The 23,524-nt window shown below is 34.6% G+C and overlaps 2 long non-coding RNA genes across 2 annotated transcripts; both read left to right on the top strand.

Moving 5' to 3' along the window:
* Positions 1 to 8,719: 8,719 nt before the first annotated feature.
* Positions 8,720 to 10,962, top strand: LOC141621681 (uncharacterized). Its single transcript, XR_012532571.1, has 3 exons — positions 8,720 to 8,857; positions 10,135 to 10,222; positions 10,776 to 10,962. It is a non-coding gene; the product is annotated as an uncharacterized LOC141621681 (long non-coding RNA).
* Positions 10,963 to 14,386: 3,424 nt separating this feature from the next.
* Positions 14,387 to 16,625, top strand: LOC141621680 (uncharacterized). Its single transcript, XR_012532570.1, has 3 exons — positions 14,387 to 14,524; positions 15,802 to 15,889; positions 16,439 to 16,625. It is a non-coding gene; the product is annotated as an uncharacterized LOC141621680 (long non-coding RNA).
* The last annotated feature ends 6,899 nt before the right edge of the window (positions 16,626 to 23,524 follow it).

Below are 23,524 nucleotides of genomic sequence, written 5' to 3'. Positions count from 1 at the left end.
CCACAAAGAAGTATGATTGAGTAGTTTCCTACCTTTCAAGTAATTCTCCAATTAATTAAGCAAGATAAGAATCAAAAGCGCTCCTGCACAAATTCTTCACCTAAATTAAGATGATAATTATATTCAATTACTAACTAGTCTTATAAAATAACTTAAGATGTAAACTACCCACAACAATTCCCCAAATCCCGTCTTAAAAGCTCACACAAACACCCCCACCTTCACGGCACATCAACCACGGTGGTCAGTAGCCTCGGCCTTGGGTATCGGCGGTCAACGGCGGGTCGTTGGTCGGTTAAGTGTTATCAGGTAGTCATTGCTCAATAACAATAGTAAACGTAAACAATTGATTAAAGATAAGGTAAGGTACATACGCAATAGATTTAGAGAATATTGGTTGAAGGTTGTCTCAAAATCTCCCTCTTACTCTACCTCTAGATTTTATGTTTGAGTTTCGTGTTGTGAATATATATGAGGTTATGTGATAGAGTATGTGAGTATAAATAGTTGTTGAAACATAATAAAATAATAACAAATATTTGAAAACTAGGTAGGGTTAGGTAAGGTCTTCCAAACACTCCTCTTCCCCTTTCCTTCTCTTATCCCACTTTGGCCCCCTCTTTTTTAATATATATATATATATATATATATATATATATATATATATATATATATATATATATATATATATATATATATATATATATATATATATATATATATATATATATATATATATTAACATCACTAATATTATTCATACAAACTTCCATGTTGTAAATTTATATTTATTCTAATTATAATGACGAGTAAATATATAAATCAATTAAATAAGATAATAACTAAGTAAATAATAAATAGTTCATGTCAACCTAATTTGACCCTTGTCTTAAAAATACTTAAAAATACAGGTTGTTACAGCACGTCTTATTTTCTAAGTTTTTATTTTAATAAAACGAACCGTCTCACAATGTCAGAACGTTTTATTCAATAGTTTCTTTTTACACAATAAGACCGTCTTACAATGTGAGTTCGCCTCATACACTAGTTACTGATTTCGGAAAAGTTGAATATAAGTCTGGAGACGTAACATCTTCAGGATTGTTTATTATAAATAATATAGGCGGTAAGGCACTTAATGAGGATTATTCATCGCTTACGCAAATATTAACACAATACATGTAAATGGTTTTAAGGTCAAATTTCCAAAGTATTACTCCTGATATGGCTACATCCCAATTTTAGTTCCATTTCTTCCAAAATTTATCCTAAATTATTGTCCCTTCTTTAGATTTAGTAAGGATAGAATTTGGATGTCAAGTGATCATTTTATATCATAACCAATCATTTTATGTTAAAAAGTGATCAATCTAAAAGGTGGTCATTTTATAAAAATATAAGGCAGTCACATTTTAATATAAAATGGTCACTTTTACCACAAAGTAGTCTCCTTTAAGTGATTGTACGATGGTCTTATAGTATAACTTGAGTATAAACATCAATATAGCATTATACAATGTATATGATGTTCTACAACAAGGATGTCAACACTGCAAGGTAAAAAGGATTATTGACGGTTGAATCCTTGAGGAAAAGATTCTTCCATCACAAAAAGCGCTTTTGTAAGTTATTACCCATAAAATAGGACTGTCACTATTTTTGGTCACAAAAAACGCATTTGTGACGGCTAACCCGTCACAAGTCTGAATATGTGACGGGTTTGCCCTCACACCCTCTCTTCCAGGTAATAGGCTAGGATATAATTCATAATTCTTCACAAGATTTCAAAATAGGATATATTATAAACAGGCTACATTAGGAAATCATAAATAGTCCCATCAATTTTCACGAGCAACAAAACTAGTTTGTATTAATTTGTCTCTCTTTTTTGTGTGTATCTTAAAATACTACCACCACTAGCTATTTATACTAAGTGTTGGAGTATGTGTCCACAACAATAGTGCGATCACATGTTTAAATCTCAAATTAAGAATACGAAAGGGATGATAAATTATATATTCAACTGATCAACATTAATCGTTAACGATTGGCTAACTAGAGTTTGACGTTACTGTTGCATTGACGGTGGTGATCAGTTGATCCCTTAAGGTCACACCTATAGGATGAGACCCAAATAAATAATTAATTAATTGTATTCGATATGGGTTAATTAATCCCTTATTTATATGAGTTGGATTTTGTATATTATTGTAATGTGATTAAATAAGATTCGATTTAGTGAATTAATATATTAATTTACTAAATTATGTTGAGGTTTTATAAATATTTCGAGGTAGAGGTAATTAGTTATTTACATTTACAAGAGGTTGTAAATTTAACTAACTAGATATTATGGGACCCATTATATGTTGATATAATGGTAAATATTACTCTATAAGTTGAGTGAATTTATGGTTATTAATTTGTCACATAAATGTTGTATGATCAAATTAATATTTAATTATGTAAAATAATTAAACATAAGACTTATAAGCATTTGTGGGACAAATATTATAAGACAAAAATGGACCAAAATAGAGCATGGCCACCAGTTTTTAAAGTAGATAGGACACTTGTCCTAAGTCTTCTATTTTGCCTAAAAATCTTATGACACAAGCACCACTTGTGATGTTGCCTCTACATAATATGACACTACCAATAAAGCATTTGCATGTGATTTTTTGGAGAAGACAAAAATGCTCTATAAAGAGCATTTTGGCCGGAACTTTCAATATGAGAGAAGAACATTTTGTTGTTCTCAATATTTCTCACATTAATTCTCTCTAGATGCTCAACTCTTACTCACATGCAAAAACCTCAAAAACCACTCAAATACTAATATTTTGTGATATATTACTAGTGTAGTAATATTAGTAATATTAGTAGTAATTAAGGGTACATTACTACTTAATATCTAGTTAAAATTAGTAGTAATTTTGGGTTATAATCTTGGGTGCAATCAAAAGGAGGGCTCCTAATATAGAGTTTTGGATGATCATCCTAATACTTATCATAACTCAAGAACAAGTGAAGGTAAGAGACCTTACTTGTGCCCATTTCGTGCCATACAACAATGTAAGGAACATTGTTTTTCTTTCCTTATTCTTTTATTTTGTTATGCATGCACTAGATCCACTATGACAAGTTTAATATGATGATTAAATCAATATTATAAATGTCTAATCATAGGTATATGAACCTAACAATTGATATCAGAGCATAGGATGTTGCATGCATAATCGATTTATAGTTTTTTCGAGTTATTAGTAACTTAATTAAAACTATAAATTTGTGATTTATTAGATAAAGTCACGAAATATTGATGCATGTTGTATATTCTGGTCCTAAAATGTTTTTAGGTCATTTTTATGATTTATGGTATTTTATTGTTCATTGTAATGATTTTTAGTAATTTTATTATATTTTAATGGCTAAAATGATATTTAAAATACTAAAAATAGATAGACATAGTCTCTGACCTTGAAATTTTTATATGACCTCACATGCATATTTTACTTATTGTATGTAAAATTTCGTATAAATTTGATTTATTTTGCATAATTTATGATTTTTATGAGATAAAAATGAATTAAATGGAGGTAAAATGGTTAAATATAGTTAAACTTTGAAACATGCCATGAAATTTTAATATGTTGTCACATGCATATTTTACTCCTGTGGATAACATTTAAAATGAACTTGATTCATTTTGCATGATTTATGAATTTTTATAGTAAAAAAATAACATAAATAGTGGCTATTTTAGCATAAATAGCTAAAACAAATTACATGGCATGAGAAAATTATTTTAGGTTGCATTTATATCCCAATTATCATATCTAAAGTTGTAAAATTGATTAGATTAATTTTTGTATACTTTAGATGTTTTATTTGATAAAACCGATAAATCGCAACTACATTTTTCTCGAAATAAATTCAAAAATTTTAACCATGATTTTTGACATTATGAGCGTCATGGATATATTTCTGAATATTTAAAAATTTAAAATTTAAAATTTGAAATTATGGTAATTTAATTTGGATTTATTTCATAAATGTTATGATTTTAGGGTCAAAATGAGAATAAAATTATATCAAGTTGAATTATTGTCAAAAATTGAGTAATGACTAATTTTTGAGATCTAAGAGTATTAGGATAATTGACTTGGACTAAAATTAGATTTTAGTATTAATTCATGATTTTAATAAGTTAAAAGTCGTGAATTTCTATGAAACCGGGTTATATGATCGATATAAGTTAAATAGGGCGATTTGGCACATAATTTGGCATGATAGACACATATTATAATGCTGCATATTTCATTGTTGAATGTCATATTTTATTTATGTAATTTTGAATTATATAATTTTATCTTAGTATGGCCTTAGTTTTAATCGATATTACCCGTAATGTAAGGGGATATTGATTCGGTTGTAATTTAATGTGATCTCGTATCATTTTTATTTTTACTAGTTTTTCATGTTACAAATGTATAATAGGAATAACTATGTATTTTTATTATTATTTGGAATTCCGGATTTTCTTCAAGTCGGTGCCATTCGGAAAGGCGTTCCGACAAAGACGGTTTTCTTGGGAGGCGTGCCACTTGAAGATTCAAGGGACCAAAGAAGTTGGTTTCCGAATTTGTAATAAATTATTTGATTTTCTATTTTAGGATGGCCATACTAGAAATTTATTATTTGTTTTGCATTTCTTTTAATATGTTGCATGCATTGCCAAATAGACATAACAACACATACATATCATATCGAGTCTTCGACTGTGTCAATTATAATTATCGATAATTCGACTTTTAGCTCACTTAAAATTGATAGATAATAAATTAACAAGACCTTTACTTTTAAAAGATTGAGACTTAGCCTTACCCAATAGTAGGACCCATGACTCCCCGTAACATTTGGGGTAGGTTCGGTTTTCCCGAGGTGCCTTTATCATTGGGTAAGTGGGGTAATAAAACGTTATTACACGTGAAATTTGGTTGGTCTCAACGGGATATTATGACTAGTCTTATATTCCGGGGATAGAGATGGGTTTTATGAAAAACATCGACCGAGAGTTCTAAAGTAGAATCAATTAAAGAGTTGATTCACCAAATTTGTATAAGTATGGGATGTATTGGTTTCCCCGTGCCCATATTTGTATAAAGATGGATCTCGGAATCATTTATTATAGTAGGATAGAGGTCACTATATAAATGCTATACTTGTATTTACAAGTATTATAACGATAAATGTTAATATTGTTTCCTTCATCTCCGTTTTTGTAGTTATTTATCCACAATGGATTCATCTAATACTCTTACATCGATCACCATTAATTCATGGCTCCAATCATTCAATGAAAAATGCTCCTTGTATGACAATGATACAACTAGAGAACTACGCTTTGGCATTGGTGAGGATGGAAATCTTTGCTACCTTACCACTTCCACACCTCCCACTCCCATATTCATGCCCACCTCTTTGGTAAGAGAATATTATAAGGAGAACCTCACAAATTCCATGGCATCCTTGTTTGTATAAGCAAGGACAAATATTATATTGAGTGGGAGTTCTAGCAAGAATGTCCTTGCAACTGAAAGGAGTAATGGTATTATTAAAGGAAAGGCAAAGAAGGGTAAGAAACCCAAATCCGATAATAGATTGGAAGTGGATAGTGAGACTACCACAACCAATATCAAAAGAAGGGTGCCCAATCCTACGATGAATGTCATTATTGTAATGTCATGGGCCATTAGAAGCGAAATTGCCCCAAGTATTTGGGAGATATCAAAGCTAGACTTGTCACTCCAGTCGGGGTTAAGTAGTGTGGAAGCACTTAGCAAGGGTGACGTGGATCTCCAATTAGCAAATGGATCTAGAGTAGCCGCCATTTCCAAGGGAACCTATGTGATGGCCTTAGCTAAGTGGTTTTAAGTTGCATCTACATAATTGTTATTATGTACCCACTTTGTCTAAAAACATTATTTCCATTTCTATGTTAGACATGGAAGGATTTTTTCTTTTGCCATAAAAAACAATCGCTGTATTTTGTTGAAAATGACTTGGCCGTAAGCCAAGCCACATCTATAAATGGTATTTATGTTTTAGACACTTCCAACTCAACTAAAGATGTCTATAACATACAATCCAAAAGACTCATAACAAGTGATCCAAATGATTAGTACATTTGGCTTTGTCGATTAGGTCACATAAATGAAAAACGCATTAAAAGGCTAGTTTCGACTGGATTTATTGGACCATTTGATTTTCAATCATATGGAATATGCGAATCTTGTCTCCTTCGCAAAATGATTCGTACTCCCTTTAGTGGTAAAGGGACACGAGCAAGTGATTTGTTGGAACCAATGCATACCGATGTATGTGGTCCAATGAGCATCACCGCAAGGGGAAATTATGACTACTTCGTCACTTTTACCGATGACTTAAGTAGATAGGGTATGTTTACTTAATCAAAAATAAAAGTGAAGCATTTGAGAAATTTAAATAATTTCTAAATGAAGTAGAGAACCAATTGTACAAAAGGAATTAAAACATTACGATCCGATCGTGGTGGCTAATATCTAAGTGATAAATTTGATTCTCACTTATGGATTATGACCTTGTGTCACTACCTATAAGATCAAACTAATATGAGTCGGGTTGAGTTGTCGAGCTCACTTTTGGGGATTTGCAATCCAAAATGGACACATTATTTTAAAACAAAGGGTCAACCTGGAGATACCTAAAATAGCAAGTCTATTTAACAAATGACTTGGATCAAACTCGCATTTTATATGAATCAAGCTACCATAATAGAGCCGGTCTATTTATGAGCTAACACGTTAGTCTAGACGAACTTGTATTACTTCACCATATATGTTTGTGACTCACAAAGTTATCTCTTAAGAAGATAGAAGTATTTCTAAGAGATTAGTGGGAGTAGATCGTCACAAACATGTCTTATAGTCAATGTGTTACTTTTTGAAAGTAATGGAACTATAATCTATTGAGATAGAGTGGGAGTAAAGTACACATGTCTTATTGTTAATATGTTACTTTTCGAAACTAATGGAATTATGACCTATTGAATGATCAATTGTGAGTAGTCCCAAATCGACTTTGTTGCATAAAAGCCATAACATTACAATCCAAAAAACTTTTATACTCAAGAGTAGATTTACTTTAAGGCGATGGTCTCTTTAAAGTAAATATAGCTTTAGAGTACCTAAAAGCATAGATTGACATAAAGATGTTAATCAAGATAAATCATGTTAGGAATTGCCACATTTCATTTTGATGAATGGCAAATGATATTAAAAATTTGCTTTTCTAAAATGGGAATTTAGAGAAAGATGTGTACGGAACACAGAAACTTAGATAAAGATCTAAGAATCCTAACATATTATGCAAAGCTTACTTAAGCAATCCTAGAATGGTCTTAAGAAAGCATCAAAGTATTGTAATAATCATACTTTTCATTCATGTGATAATAGTTTCATTCACATTGTTGAAGAATCATGTTTATACATGAAGTTAAGTGGGAGCCAGAATTATTTTTCCATGTCTTATATGTTAATAACATATTACTCATTGAGAATAATGTACCAATGCGCTCCTCTGTGAAATAGTGATTGGGAGACTAGGAAAAGGTGTAATGTATTCTAGATTTTCGAATCTATGTGTTAAATTTGAGAGAATATTGGCATAGAGTTGAGAGCCTTATGATGATAAGTTCTTTCATATCTTAAACATCAATAAGGTTGAGTAGGTTGTTCATATTGATGAAAGTGGAATTACTATGATAGAGTCATAGTCATTCACTGAACCTAAATAAGTTGTTGATCACATGAAATCGATTTCTAATGTTTCCGCCATTAGAACGATCAAGTATGCCATTAAATGTACATGCCGTAATGAATCATATGCTTGGAGCATAATAAGTCAATAACAAGTTAACTCGAATGAAGGTCTTTTGAAAGCCTTAAAGAACAACATCCTTTAAGATTCTTGAGCAGAATTGAGGATTCGTTCTTAAGTTTGGATAATATACTAAGTTGTGTATTGAAGAGTTAGACAAACTCTAGTTTCCAAACCTATTAGGATTTATCGAAATCCTAGGCTGAATTTATTGACTTAGGAGTAAGTGATTAGAAAAATGTTTTTGTAACATTCCGTATTTGTTATGTTTAATTGATGTGTCAAAAGAGTGTGTTAACCGTGTTAGAATTGCGTGACGTTCGTAAGTACAATATACAATACATTTCTGTTGTTGAGTATGGGAGCGAACTTCGGGACGAAGTTCATTTTAAGGGGGGAAGACTGTAATACCCCGTATTTTTATATAATAAATTAAACGGATATTATTGAATTAAACGGATATTATTAAACGGATATTATTATATATTAATTATTATACATTTTATATTACTAATTAAGGCGGGATAATTGCTGAGTCGATAATTACGTAAATTATTTTAATTAACCGCGTTGTATCAATATAAGTTAATTGTGACGGGTTTATATGAAATTCGAAATGTGAGTCTATCTTTCTTATATATATTATTATTACATCATTACTACAACTAACTCTACTTTTATTAAAATATACCATTATTATTATTATTCTAATATTGTTATTATACTAATACTACCACCATACCTTACTTTTCTTTCTTTTTCTTTACACCTCTTCTCCCATGTGTTGTCCCTCCTTTTCACCAACACCCATCACCTGCTTTCACGCATAAAGAGAGGGAGAGAGTGAGCTGGGTTGTTGTCCGTGCAGCAGGGAAGAGATAGGAGCGGTGGTCGACGGCCGTGGGTGGCCATGGTGGCTGTTTTGGTGGCGGTTTAGGTAAGCAGTCAAACCTTTCCTCTGTTTTTCATTGTTGCTGTCGGATCTTTGGTTGTAGTTTCGTGTCTTATAGAGGTGTTGTTGGTGGTTGTTAGCAGGGTAGGGGTAATGGGTGGTAAGGGGCGAGTGTAGTGGTGGTGTCTAGGGTGGTTGTTGGTGGTGATAATGACGGTAAAAGGGGGCAGCGACAGAGGTGGTAGAAACGGGTTTATACAGTGATTTTCAGGCGAGTTTAGACGACTAGGTTTGGGGTGGCACCACCATGGACTCGGGGGAGGTCGAAGTGGTGGTGCCACGGTGTCTGTGCTGGTGGGTTGGCGGCGAGTCGAATGGCGGTGGTTTGGCATAGGGTAGTTATGGGTTGCGGTGGTGGTCAGGTGGAGAAAGGAGGTGTTTGGGGATGCGTGGTGGTGAACCAGGCCAAATGGCGGCCGTGGTTCACCTCGCCGGCGAGGGTCGACCCCAGTGGGGGTGTTTGGTGGAGGCTGGGTCCGAGTGGGTGTCACGCCTGGTGGTTGTCACGGCCTTGTGGTGGCCGGTGGTGGTGCGTGGGTGAGAGTGAAGGGGTGGTGTTAGTGACGAGTTAGTTTAGTGTTTGAAACGGGTTTTTGGTCATTGTTTAATCGTTGGAATTCGTTAAGTTATCGTATGCTTAATTAATTAATTTAATTCCGAGTTGTTTAATTAATTAAAGACGGGTTTAAGTCGGGTTGTTGTATTGTTTACGTTTGATTCGGGTTTTCCTTAAAACGTTTAATTCGTTTAATCTTCTATTTATCATATTAGTTATTTAATTTAAGTCCCGAGTCTTTGAAATAAATTATTCCCGAGACATTAAATAAATTATTTAATTTAATTCCCGAGTCCTTTAAATAAATTATTTGATTTAATTCCCGAATCGTTTAAATAATTGGAAATGGATTTTGAGTCGGGATTGTCGAGTTGTTCAATGTTGATTCGGATTCTTTTAATCATATAACTCATTTAATTATCATATTAGTTATCCAAATTAATTTCCGAGTCAGTTAAATAATTCAAGTCGGGTTTTGAATCGGGTCTGTTGAAATAGAAAATTTCTATATCGGGAAAGTTTCCATTTTAAGAAATTCTACTTTAATAACTTTCTATTTTGGGAAGTTGGGTCAAATACTAATCGGGTTATTTTAGCTATCAATTGGGCATAAGTTGGTGTCGGGATTGTATTTCGGGGAAAACTTCTATTTCGGGAGATATCTATATTTAGCAATTAGTAATTATAAATATTATAATTGTTTTAGGTGACGGATTCGTGAAGGATCGATAATCAAATTCATTGCTTTATTTCTGGACTGCTTAACTGCTTAATTGGATTTGCTGGCACTTGAGGTAGGGAAATACACTTGTCCTATTATCGTCATAGTTGAATTGTGTTGACTTGATTCCTGGTTGTTGATTTTTGTTATCATTTATATTCGGAAAGGTGATTGACTGATTTGATCGTATTGAGTATGATATCACAACATCGGGTAACTGCATGACCTTATGATTTATCAGTTCAGTGATTTATATACATATTGCATTGCATTAATTACTGTTGAGCATTTCATATGCATTGGAGTTGGAGGATGATGTGGTGATGACGATATTGAGATACGATGTGATGTTGTGATAAGGCCCAGGCGGGTTCTGCAGGACTTGCCCTGGTGTCCTCAGCTGTTGAGCTGGCAGATCGGCTTCGGTCGATATATATAGTCTACCGGGGATCGGTATGGCTGGGCATTTCGGGTTATGAGATGTGTGTGATGAGTTGAGATGGAGATGGAGGTGGCGGAGTACCATGCATATCATATTTTATTGTTTTATTGTTTTCCCTACTCAACCTCGCGGTTGACCCTGTGTATTCGTGAACACCTGTGACGACCCAAATATTGGCGAGCAGACTTGACAGGTTTAAGAGATAGAACGGGAGCTGGATGGGCGTGAGACATTGGATCAGACGACTTAGTAGCTAAGATCATCATCTAGAAGACTTTCACTTTTAATTATGTCAGTTCTTGTAATTTGAGTTGAAAAGAGTATTTGTAATAATTAAGTTAAAATATTACATAAATTGCCTTGGAGTTTAATTTGTTATTCACTACCTCGGGAAACCGAGATGGTAACAGTCCGTTTTATGAGGGAATGTCTTGACGAGGACTTCTTTTATAAACCGGGGTGTTACAAAGTGGTATCAGAGCGAACGATCCTCAGGCCTAAACCAATGAGCCCAATGAATATAGGATGTGTCTAAATAAAATGAACTCCGGGATAGAACTGTTAGGAGCACACTAAGGTACGGGATAAGTTAGGGGCCCCCTCACACCGAACCAGTGGTCCTCTCAGTTGAACCGTAAACCATGAGTGTATACGAGAGAAAGGGTAGAACAGTTGCTTGAGGATGAACAGGAAATTCATATATCGTTGCCTAAGTGTTAATTGATTGATACATTGATTATTGCAGGACAACGCTACGGTAAGTAAATTGTATGAATAATGTGTTGATAGTACTACTATGACTAAGTAATATGCGGTTATGTGATCCCGAAGCCATGTTAGTATAGTCTTGTGATAGTAATAAGAAACACGATAGAATTTCATATCTTTAGTCATCACAATCGTGATTTAGATGTAATGAGTAGATCGAGATGCGAAGGGATTCTATGGGGTATATGTTTACGTAAGTACAGTGTGAGATCTAAGTTGGTATGAGTTAGTATCGATAGTATAGTTGTAAGAATTGGGACATAGGAAATGAAAGACTTAGTGATGAAACTTGTTTTGGTTGATGTTACTCTTTAATTGACCTTACTACCATTTCTTTTCTGGTTATTGCCTATCAATGAGAATTTTATGGGAAGTAGCCTCGTGAGTTAGTGATCAATTGACGTTAGTTTCACGCTTATATGAAATACGGATTATGAGTGATAAATACTTTAGTGAACTGTGGTTAGGAAGTTCCCGTGCAGTGATGTTTGACCAATGATTTTATAAAATCCTCATTTAAATTGTATTAATAATTTTCGCATAATTCCAACTCCATCGATCAAAAGAGTCGCATATGTTTTCAAATTTATAAGCCACGAAAAATCTTGATGTTTCAATATTAAATAATAAATTTTGCAAACTGACCCAAGTTTTGGACCAATAGCTGTCACATGTTTGTTTGGACCAACTAAGTTGTAAAATTCTTTAAAAATGGAATTCTTGTGCTTTAAACCTAATTCTTTTTCCCTGTGTTTTTAACTCTCCGTGTGTTATAAAAATAATATGAAACAAGTTTTAGTCGAACAATTATTTATTCTTGATTTTTGGAAGGTACAACGTAAATCAAAACATTTAAAATGTGCATTCTATGTTAAAATTTCATGCAATTGTTTGGTTAATTCATGAGTTTAATAATGTGAATTTATAATGTTTCATATGGCGATAGTAGCACGCATGTTCAGTAATTATGTATCTTGACAAGTGACAAAAATTTAAAACTTAGTTGATAACATTGTTGGCATGATAGTATGAGTAAAATTGAATAAGCTTAAATTGATTTCTAATCAAGGGGTGAAATATTTCATACGAGTCCAGTTGGTTGCATACGTTATATACATTTGGCATGTTTTAATATTTCTAGTGCGTTCATCATATTTGCATAATGGTCGGATATATATAAATATAAAACAATATTGTCATATCTTTGTAAGTTGATGGCGTTAAAAGTTAATTGATTGTTCTAATATACTCGCATGAATAATTATAATAATTCTGTCTAAATATTCCCACATGTAGGATGTCATCTGAGTCTAAGGCCTTTTATGTGAGTCTGTGTGCCTATAGTTATACCTATTACTTTCATTGCATTAAATTCTTTCAGTCGAACCTAAAACCTATAACATGATAATAAACCATGTCGTTATTCTTTATTGAATATGTTCATTATTATAATTGTCATAAAATGCTAAAGTGATTATTGCAATTGTAGCACGACATTTGACATATCTATATTCTCAAGTCGTTACTATCAATCATACTTTAATAAAGATTGTTTATGATAATTATATTGGCAATTATAATAGGATAACCCTTTGATGATTCACATGAGGTGCATTGGTCCCAATGATAGTCGTCCATTAGTAAAGATAGGATTGAAAATATTTCTAAGATGATATGTACTGCGAAGCTGGTTGTCTTCACTTTATTGAGGATTCTGTGTCTTGACCTAAATCGATACAATTAAGTAAAGGAAAGTCAGACTGGACCTATTAGGTTATAAATTTTCATAAATCGATTTATCAAGTGATGACCCTAATTCTTTTCGTAGGTGATTGATTGATCCCCTATGTCTCTAAGGTGTGAGATTACAACGATTGGTAAAATGGATAATTACTAATGATTTTACTGGTAACGGTAGTTTCCTTGAGAGAGCTAGTATATCGATTGTCTTTGGTAAAGATAAGTTAACTTGAGCGTGAGTTGGGAATCTCTTATCCTCTTACAGTTGTTGGCAGTAGTTTGAGAGCCTTAGTTATAATAATGAAGGTTACGAGGACGTAACCATGTCTTTAGTTGGGGAGGATTGTAAAATCTTAATGCTTAAATTGCACTTGTTTGTAGATAATAGTTGACCAAGTTGATGTTTAGTTGTGGGGTACCTATACAAATGAGTTCTATGTGTGTTGTTCCTACTTCTGTTAGTTGGTTGATGTTTAAAAGGATAGTATAAGTTAAACTACTAGTAGTGAGTTATGAGTTGTGGGGCCTTTGTGCCGAGTTACATTTGCGATCCAGTGCGACCATGATTATTGAGTTACTTGAGCTTGAGATCGGAATTTAGATGGAAGATGACGGTGTTCTCAGATGATTATATAGTGTTATACATTGTGTTCTCAGATAGTTATTAGTTATAATTAGTTGGTTAAGTAATGATGAGTTAAACTTCGGGACGAAGTTTATTTTTAGGAGGGCAGAATGTAACATTCCGTATTTGTTATGTTTAATTGATGTGTCAAAAGAGTGTGTTAACCGTGTTAGAATTGCGTGACGTTCGTAAGTACAATATACAATACATTTCTGTTGTTGAGTATGGGAGCGAACTTCGGGACGAAGTTCATTTTAAGGGGGGAAGACTGTAATACCCCGTATTTTTATATAATAAATTAAACGGATATTATTGAATTAAACGGATATTATTAAACGGATATTATTATATATTAATTATTATACATTTTATATTACTAATTAAGGCGGGATAATTGCTGAGTCGATAATTACGTAAATTATTTTAATTAACCGCGTTGTATCAATATAAGTTAATTGTGACGGGTTTATATGAAATTCGAAATGTGAGTCTATCTTTCTTATATATATTATTATTACATCATTACTACAACTAACTCTACTTTTATTAAAATATACCATTATTATTATTCTAATATTGTTATTATACTAATACTACCACCATACCTTACTTTTCTTTCTTTTTCTTTACACCTCTTCTCCCATGTGTTGTCCCTCCTTTTCACCAACACCCATCACCTGCTTTCACGCATAAAGAGAGGGAGAGAGTGAGCTGGGTTGTTGTCCGTGCAGCAGGGAAGAGATAGGAGCGGTGGTCGACGGCCGTGGGTGGCCATGGTGGCTGTTTTGGTGGCGGTTTAGGTAAGCAGTCAAACCTTTCCTCTGTTTTTCATTGTTGCTGTCGGATCTTTGGTTGTAGTTTCGTGTCTTATAGAGGTGTTGTTGGTGGTTGTTAGCAGGGTAGGGGTAATGGGTGGTAAGGGGCGAGTGTAGTGGTGGTGTCTAGGGTGGTTGTTGGTGGTGATAATGACGGTAAAAGGGGGCAGCGACAGAGGTGGTAGAAACGGGTTTATACAGTAATTTTCAGGCGAGTTTAGACGACTAGGTTTGGGGTGGCACCACCATGGACTCGGGGGAGGTCGAAGTGGTGGTGCCACGGTGTCTGTGCTGGTGGGTTGGCGGCGAGTCGAATGGCGGTGGTTTGGCATAGGGTAGTTATGGGTTGCGGTGGTGGTCAGGTGGAGAAAGGAGGTGTTTGGGGATGCGTGGTGGTGAACCAGGCCAAATGGCGGCCGTGGTTCACCTCGCCGGCGAGGGTCGACCCCAGTGGGGGTGTTTGGTGGAGGCTGGGTCCGAGTGGGTGTCACGCCTGGTGGTTGTCACGGCCTTGTGGTGGCCGGTGGTGGTGCGTGGGTGAGAGTGAAGGGGTGGTGTTAGTGACGAGTTAGTTTAGTGTTTGAAACGGGTTTTTGGTCATTGTTTAATCGTTGGAATTCGTTAAGTTATCGTATGCTTAATTAATTAATTTAATTCCGAGTTGTTTAATTAATTAAAGACGGGTTTAAGTCGGGTTGTTGTATTGTTTACGTTTGATTCGGGTTTTCCTTAAAACGTTTAATTCGTTTAATCTTCTATTTATCATATTAGTTATTTAATTTAAGTCCCGAGTCTTTGAAATAAATTATTCCCGAGACATTAAATAAATTATTTAATTTAATTCCCGAGTCCTTTAAATAAATTATTTGATTTAATTCCCGAATCGTTTAAATAATTGGAAATGGATTTTGAGTCGGGATTGTCGAGTTGTTCAATGTTGATTCGGATTCTTTTAATCATATAACTCATTTAATTATCATATTAGTTATCCAAATTAATTTCCGAGTCAGTTAAATAATTCAAGTCGGGTTTTGAATCGGGTCTGTTGAAATAGAAAATTTCTATATCGGGAAAGTTTCCATTTTAAGAAATTCTACTTTAATAACTTTCTATTTTGGGAAGTTGGGTCAAATACTAATCGGGTTATTTTAGCTATCAATTGGGCATAAGTTGGTGTCGGGATTGTATTTCGGGGAAAACTTCTATTTCGGGAGATATCTATATTTAGCAATTAGTAATTATAAATATTATAATTGTTTTAGGTGACGGATTCGTGAAGGATCGATAATCAAATTCATTGCTTTATTTCTGGACTGCTTAACTGCTTAATTGGATTTGCTGGCACTTGAGGTAGGGAAATACACTTGTCCTATTATCGTCATAGTTGAATTGTGTTGACTTGATTCCTGGTTGTTGATTTTTGTTATCATTTATATTCGGAAAGGTGATTGACTGATTTGATCGTATTGAGTATGATATCACAACATCGGGTAACTGGCATGACCTTATGATTTATCAGTTCAGTGATTTATATACATATTGCATTGCATTAATTACTGTTGAGCATTTCATATGCATTGGAGTTGGAGGATGATGTGGTGATGACGATATTGAGATACGATGTGATGTTGTGATAAGGCCCAGGCGGGTTCTGCAGACTTGCCCGGTGTCCTCACTATTGAGCTGCGGATCGGCTTCGGTCGATATATATAGTCTCTACCGGGGATCGGTATGGTCAAGCGTTTGGTTATGAGATGTGTGTGATGAGTTGAGATGGAGATGGAGGTGGCGGAGTACCATGCATATCATATTTTATTGTTTTATTGTTTTCCCTACTCAACCTCGCGGTTGACCACCGTATTCGTGAACACCCGTGACGACCCAAATATTGGCGAGCAGACTTGACAGGTTTAAGAGATAGAACGGGAGCTGGATGGGCGTGAGACATTGGATCAGACGACTTAGTAGCTAAGATCATCATCTAGAAGACTTTCACTTTTAATTATGTCAGTTCTTGTAATTTGAGTTGAAAAGAGTATTTGTAATAATTAAGTTAAAATATTACATAAATTGCCTTGGAGTTTAATTTGTTATTCACTACCTCGGGAAACCGAGATGGTAACAGTCCGTTTTATGAGGGAATGTCTTGACGAGGACTTCTTTTATAAACCGGGGTGTTACAGTTTTAGTTTCAACCATTGCAAGTTCTACAAACAGAATCTAAGTATATTGCGATGAGATGGTCTACATAGGGAATGAGAGTAGATCCCTCTACCAAAGACTTTGTCACAAGTTATATGATAACAGTGGGAGCATTTTCCAAGTATAAGAGCCCAAGTCTAGTAAGAAGACTAGACATCTACTTAGATAAATTCATGTTATTAGAAATAACATTGAATAGAAGGAAATAACAATTTATAAAGTTTCAATGTATGGATACATGGTATATCCACTTACCATGATTTTATTTAAATATCAACTAGTGTAAAATATACACTATAGATTATGAGATATGAAGTAGTAATAAAGTATTGACTATTCATATATGATACTCGCATTTATCGTTTGAGTTTCTTTAAACTCATCCAATACTTTGTTATATTCAAATGGGCTGTTGAGACAATATTGAACCCCATTGAAGTGAACTGGGTTGACATAGTATGCACCCCTGGTTACTTAAAGGAGGTGACGTCTCAAAGTGACTAGAGTGTGATGCGATTGATGGCAAGTTCAAGTGCCATAGGGTCATATGGGATGACTAGTCGATCACATAGATAGACTGTATGGGACACTCTGTCGGGCAGTGACCGCTTATAGAGTTCTGGAAATTCATAAATCCCGGTCGTGGCAAGAGCTACTATAGTATTCTTATGAGTCGATTCTTCTGACTAGAGACTATTCGCCCAAGTTGGCACAAGTTTCTGATTGGGTTTGATTTATACTCTACGACTGTCATAACTGAAGTCAAATGAGTATATTTTGGGTTATGATGAACTGTGGCTATACGAAGGGAATAGCGCGATAGGAATTGTCCACCCCATTGTCAGGGTTGTTTGAAATCTCAGGGCCACTCGAGGAGTAGTGAACTGAAAATGCGTGGCCACGCTCGGAAGGTATCTACGGTTGATAATTCCAGTCAGACAGTTACTCTCCAGATCGAGGAAACCACTCAAGATATGATCAAATGCAAGGTGTCCAAGTACGACCTGCAAGACACCTTGCATTGAGTGGGAGATTTTAATAGGACAAGAGAATTGGTGACGCACACTTATCTCGGACAAGTGGAAGATTGTTGGAGTATGTGTCCTCAACAATAGTGTGATCACATGTTTAAATCTCAAATTAAGAATACGAAAGGGATGATAAATTATATAGTCAACTAATCAACATTAATTGGTAACGATTGGCTGACTAGAGTTTGACTTTACTGTTCCATTGACGGTGGTGATCAGTTGATCCCTTAAGGTCACACCTATAGGATGAGACCCAAATAAATAATTAATTAATTGTATTCGATACGGATTAATTAATCCCTTATTTATATGAGTTGGATTTTGTATCTTATTGTAATGTGATAAAATAAGATTCGATTTAGAGAATTAATATATTAATTTACTAAATTCTGTTGAGGTTTTATAAATATTTCGAGGTAGAGATAATTAGTTATTTACATTTACAAGAGGTTGTAAATTTAACTAACTAGATATTATGGGATCCATTATATGTTGATATAATGGTAAAATATTACTCAATAAGTTGAGTGAATATATGGTTATTAATTTATCACATAATTGTTGTATGATCAAATTAATATTTAATTATGTAAGATAATTAAACATAAGACTTATAAGCATTTGTGGGACAAATATTATAAGACAAAAATGGACCAAAATAGAGCATGGCCACTGATTTTTAGAGTAGATAGGACAATTGTCCTAAGTCTTCTATTTTGCCTAAAAATCTTATGACACAAGCACCACTTGTGATGTTGCCTCTACATAATATGACACTACCAATAAAGCATTTGCATGTGATTTTTTGGAGAAGACAAAAATGCTCTATAAAGAGCATTTTGGCCGGAACTTTCAATATGAGAGAAGAACATTTTGTTGTTCTCAATATTTCTCATATTAATTCTCTCTAGATGCTCAACTCTTACTCACATGCAAAAACCTCAAAAACCACTCAAATACTAATATTTTGTGATATATTACTAGTGTAGTAATATTAGTAGTAATTAAGGGTACATTACTACTTAATATCTAGTTAAAATTAGTAGTAATTTTGGGTTATAATCTTGGGTGCAATCAAAAGGAGGGCTCCTAATATAGAGTTTTGGATGATCATCCTAATACTTATCATAACTCAAGAACAAGTGAAGGTAAGAGACCTTACTTGTGCCCATTTCGTGCCATACAACAATGTAAGGAACATTGTTTTTCTTTCCTTATTCTTTTATTTTGTTATGCATGCACTAGATCCACTATGACAAGTTTAATATGTTGATTAAATCACTATTAGAAATGTCTAATAATAGGTATATGAACCTAACACTAAGTGGCTCTCAAAACTCCTAACAAGTCACTAATTGTTGTAATTAAAAATAATACTATAACCTTTTGTACATTGATGTTTTATCTTCCAAAAAAACATAATGAATCTACGTAATTTGCATTGAAACATCAACACACTTTATTTCCTCATTTAGTATCAGGAGTTTTGGGTGATTAATTCAACAATTTTCTCTCTCGACCCAAAGCTCTAAACACTTGAACTATCACAGAAAAGCGGACTTTCTTTTTTACGCTGGCCTTCCTTTTCACGCTATGTCCATCCTCATAGCAAATCTTATTCTTCAATTTCACCCCTTGCACCACCAAGCCCCTCTCACGGCACACATTGCACCACTTACCATTACCAACATAACAGTTCCCTTGGGTCGTCAACACACCCAAAGAAAAAATGTTGGAACAAGCTTTAGAGACATACCTCACATTTTTTAAAGTTCTTATGGTGCCATTATGGTGTTTCATTCTCACACTCCCTACACCCACAAATTTTAATTTGAGGCTGTCGTCCACTTTGACAACCCCAAATTCTCCATTTGTTTGTAAAGTATCAAATGCTCCTTGGTCTTTACACACATGCACAGAGGCACCCGAATCCATCACCCATTTTTCTTGACACTCGAGTAGTCAAGAATATATCTTCATCACTATTATTACCACACACTACATTTGAAGAATCACCTACATCATCAACTTTAGCCTTGCCCAAATTTTCTCTTAAAAGACTTCATACTTTTCAAGTCTTCCTTCATCTCTAGACCATTTCGTTGAATATGGCCTATCTCATAACAATCGTAGCACTCCGCACTATCCCTGTCCCTCGCGCACAACTTCGATCTACTTCTTTGGCCATCTCCATATCTTTGTGATTTTCTCCCTCTTTCACAACCATCTGCCACTAGTGCCCATCACTTGATCCATCTCCATCTATTTTTTTCATCACTCTCTCATTTTCTCTCACCGCCGTTATTGCTTCATCCAAAGAAATTTTCTCTTTACCCATAAGCACCGTCATCACAATGGGTTTAAAACTCTTCGGCAATGAAGCCAATAACAAGATAGCTTGCTCTTGATCCGTTATCTTCTCATCGACATTCAAGAGTTGACATACGAGTTGGTTGAATTTATTTATGTGGTCTTGTAAATTATATCACCCTCCCCCATCTTGAGTTGATACAACTCCCACCGCAAACATAGTCGGTTGTTGAGCAACTTTAACGCATACATGCCTTGTAACTTCTCTAACAAATCCCTTGACTCCTTCTCGCCCAAAAGATTAAACTTAATCTTCGGTGCAACCGCCAACCTTATCATACTCACGGCTTTCTTTTTCTTTGTCTCCCAATTAGACCTACTCATATCTAACGGCTTAGTCGCTTCCAAAGCCTCTTCAAGACTTGACTAAACTTGAAAGTCTTCAATTGTGTCCTCCACACCATAAAATTCATCTTCCCTTCAAACAATGGAACATGAAATTTTTCCGCCATCTTAATTACGATAAATAAGTTCCTCCTTAAATCGAAATCTCCCTCACCTCCAAGTATACATAACCTTTGACTCTGATACCACTGTTGGGAAAACGTCCTGTTAACCCGGTGCGGGAAGAGTCTCGCCCAACAACAATACTAGGAAGGAACAGACACAATGAACATAAGTAAGAGCAAATAAAGTAACACAACAATTTCTCAGGTGGAAACCCTTCTCAACTAAGGGAAGAAAACCACGCCTCTCTCGACAAATTATTTTTTATTAACAAGAATTATAAAGTTTTAGTGTACAATCATACACTCATACTATTATGGACATTACTCCACCGGCATTTGAAGCGTTTCTCGCAATATGGTTCATTAGAGTTGCCATTAGATCTTAGGAAGATCTAGAAATCGTGCAAAGGCTATCGGACGGATCCGCTAAACAAAGACATAGGCTCGTGGTGAGGTTACGTGTTAGGAAGCCCAATAAGGACACTAAACCCGCCCATAACGGACTCTACTCCAATAAGCAATGGTCGTGAATAAAGTCATAGCTACTCCGAAATGATAGTGCAAACAATTCACTTTAAATCCTAGCATGTAAAGTTTCTATGTCGATTTAGATGCAACTAAACGAACTTTGTCAATGTTGTTTTTTAGCATGTGGGTTGATTGATCTAAGCAACAAACCATGTAAACAAACAAGCCTTGATGGGAGACGGGGAGCCGTGGGGAGCCGTGGGGAGCTACTCTACTACATCTCGGGTATTTCATGCCGACTCAACAACAATTGAAAGATTACAATTCGATCTAAATCCAACACAGCTACACGCCTAACACACGACACACACACGGCTCGCTTGTTACACGACGTAAACACTACTTATCGTTGCCCAAAGATCGCTCTTAGAATGCAATGAGCAATAACAAAAAGACTAGGACTCGTACAAAGGGGGAGCCACGGCCACAAGACTCCGAAAAGGCCGTGTGCTTCTCCTTATGGTGCACATCCACAAGATCTTATCGACTTAGTTATAAAGTTATACACCAAAACGTGCTCAAGCATAGATCGGACCATAACACCTTAAATGTTATGCGATCTACTTCGCTCTTGCATGAATTAGGGCACAACAAACCTAGCCCAACGAGACCTAAGTTTTTAGAAAGCATTTTGACTCGACAAAATAGAAAACAACTCAAAATAAATTACAAAATACAACTTACAACTCGATATTGCTAAATAAAACAAAGGTAAACAAATGAGATAAAAGCGAAATAAGAACAACGATGAACTGTTAGATTCATTAATCCCTTATTAGTCATTACTAATAACTTAATAAAAACTTAGTTTAGTCATAAACTAATCTAGATCTTATGCATGCAAAAACAAATGAATAAAAGAGAAGAATCTATTATTCTTACAATGGAGGCCGAATAGGATATACTAATTGGACTCCTTCCAATTAGTCTTCTTAAGTAAAAATCCAAATGCTCCAAGTGAAAAACCCTAGATCCAATAGTAGGATCTACTCCTTAAAGGATTGTACCAAGGTAATCCTTCTTAAAACATAAACTAATTTTTATTACTAGAAATTAGTAATTGTTCCTTAAAATAATACTAATATTATTGTTTACTACTACTAGTAAAGATGAGATAATATTAGATAATTTTGTGAGTTAGTTTTCTAGTGTGTTCATCAACAAAAGCTAGAGAGAATATCTAAAATTATCAATATAATTCTATATGAATGAATAAATGAATTCAAGAGAAAAACTTCTCCACTTTTGCATGGGGTGGCCGGGTAGACCAAGGAAAGGGTGCCCAATACCTTTGCAAGTTTTTCTTCTCAAGATACTTAGCCTTGCATGCCTACATTAGTTGGGTATAATTGTGTTTGTTAATTAAATAATCAAGACATAACCAACCTCCCACACCCCTTAATTACACGGCACCCTTTAGATAAAAAGGGTCCATTTCAAGTTTGTCAAAATGTTTAATTGTGTAGTGTGACATATTGGACATGTTACTAGACATGTTGTTTAATAATGCATTTTTAACTTATTAAAATCATTATTTTAACAAAATAAATCACGTATAAAAATTAACTAGTAATTCACAATTACAATTACTTAAAATGGGTCATTGAATTATAAATCACAACATCTTGTATTTATAATAAACCATTCATTCTTATTTTAGTTATTTCCTAAACAATAAATAAACCTAAGTAATAAAACAATTTAATTACTCAGTACGAATCTTATTTAATAAAATTACAATAAGATACGTATTATCACTCACAAAATCATTTGTTCTATTTTAAGGAATTAATTAACCTGTATCAACATACAATTAATTAATTAATCAATTAAGAGTGTTACCCTAGAGGTATGACCTTAAGGGATTAACTGATCACCACCGTCATACGACAGTAATGTCAAACTCTAGTCAGCCAACCATTACCGATTAATGTGGATCAGTTGACAATAAAATATTACTTTCTCTCACATATTCCTATCATGAGATTTAAACATGTGATCGCATTATTGTCTAGGACACATACTCCAACAATCTCCCACTTGTCCGAGACAAGTGTGCGTCACCAATTCTCTAATCCTATTACTATCTTCCACTCAATACAAGGTGTCTTGCAGGTCCTACTTACTTTTGATCATATCATGAGTGGTTTCCTCGATCTGGAGAATAACTGTCTGACCGAAATTATCTACCGTAGATACCTTCCGAGTTTGGCCATGCATTTCCAGTTCATTGCGCCTCGAGTGGCCTTGAGATATAAGATAACCCTGACAAGGGGTGGACAATTCCTATTGCACTTTTCCCTTCGCATAGCCACAACTCATTATAACCCAAAATGTGCCCATTTGACCCCAATTACGAAGGTCATTGAACACAAATCAAAGTTACTTTGAAGTTGTGCCATCTT

The sequence above is a fragment of the Silene latifolia genome, chromosome X, assembly GCF_048544455.1.
Source record: "Silene latifolia isolate original U9 population chromosome X, ASM4854445v1, whole genome shotgun sequence".
NCBI classification, from domain to species: domain Eukaryota; kingdom Viridiplantae; phylum Streptophyta; class Magnoliopsida; order Caryophyllales; family Caryophyllaceae; genus Silene; species Silene latifolia.
Note: the sequence above shows the minus strand (reverse complement) of the source record. Positions and strands in the feature narration are given on the sequence as shown.